The sequence below is a fragment of the Salvelinus namaycush genome, chromosome 20 (genome assembly GCF_016432855.1).
Source record: "Salvelinus namaycush isolate Seneca chromosome 20, SaNama_1.0, whole genome shotgun sequence".
NCBI lineage: Eukaryota > Metazoa > Chordata > Actinopteri > Salmoniformes > Salmonidae > Salvelinus > Salvelinus namaycush.
Window position 1 is genome coordinate 10,307,425 of NC_052326.1, and position 1,104 is coordinate 10,308,528.

At 36.6% G+C, this 1,104-nt stretch overlaps 1 non-coding gene across 1 annotated transcript; it reads left to right on the forward strand.

Moving 5' to 3' along the window:
• The first annotated feature begins 844 nt into the window (after positions 1–844).
• LOC120065746 lies at positions 845–897 on the forward strand. The gene has a single exon (XR_005478700.1). It is a non-coding gene; the product is annotated as a U7 small nuclear RNA (small nuclear RNA).
• Positions 898–1,104: the final 207 nt, after the last annotated feature.

Sequence of the window (1,104 nt, forward strand, 5' to 3'; positions counted from 1 at the left end):
TGTACAGGCTTCCTTCTTTTCACTCTGTCATTTAGGTTAGTATTGTGGCGTAACTACAATGATGTTGATCCCTCCTCAGTATTCTCCTATCACAGCCTTTAAACGCTGTATATGTTTTAAAGTCACAATTGGCCTGATGTTGAAATCCCTAAACGGTTTTCTTCCTCTCCGGCAACTGATTGAGGCAGGACGCATGTGTCTTTGTAGTGACTGGGTGTATTGATACACCATCCAAAGTGTAATTAATAACTGCACCATGCTCCAAGGGATATTCAATGTCTGCTTTTTTTTTACCCATCTACCAATAGGTGCCCTCTCTTTGTGAGGCATTGGAAAACCTCCTTGGTCTTTGTGGTTGAATATGTGTTTGAAATTCACTGCTCGACTGAGGGACCATACAGATAATTGAGTACAGAGATGAGGTAGTCATAATAAATATGTTAAACACTATTATTGCACACAGAGTGAGTCCATGTGACTTATTATGTGACTTGTTAAGCCCATTTTTACTCCTGAACTTATTTGCTTGCCATAGGAAAGCAGTTGAATACTTATTGACTCAAGACATTTCAGCTTTTCATTGTTAATTATTTTTTAGAAGAAAAAAATAACATGAGTCCATTTTGACATTATGGGGTATTGTGTGTAGATCAGTGCCACAAAATCTAAATGTAATCCATTTTAAATTCAGGCTGTGACAAAACAAAATGTGTAAAAAGTCAAGGGGTGTGAATACTTTCTAAAGGCACTGTATATTTCTTTCAATACGGTTAAAGAAAAGAGCAGAAGCTCTGAACTCTCTGTTTAGAACCCAGTCCTACCAACAGTACCTACAGGTTATGGAAAATGTGTTCTTTTAGTATTTCTCCAGTAGGTTTCCTCAATGAGAAAGCCCCCCACCTTTATGTCAAAGATAAGAAAACAAAAACACAAAAACACAATTAAATACTACAGTGATGTCCCCAAAAACACCATAGTAAATACAGCAGTATACTGCAGTTAGCAAAAACACTCAAGTAAATTCTACAGCATACTGCAAAAACACTACAGTAAATACTACAGTATACTACAGTCTGCAAAAACACTACAGTATTTACTATAGCA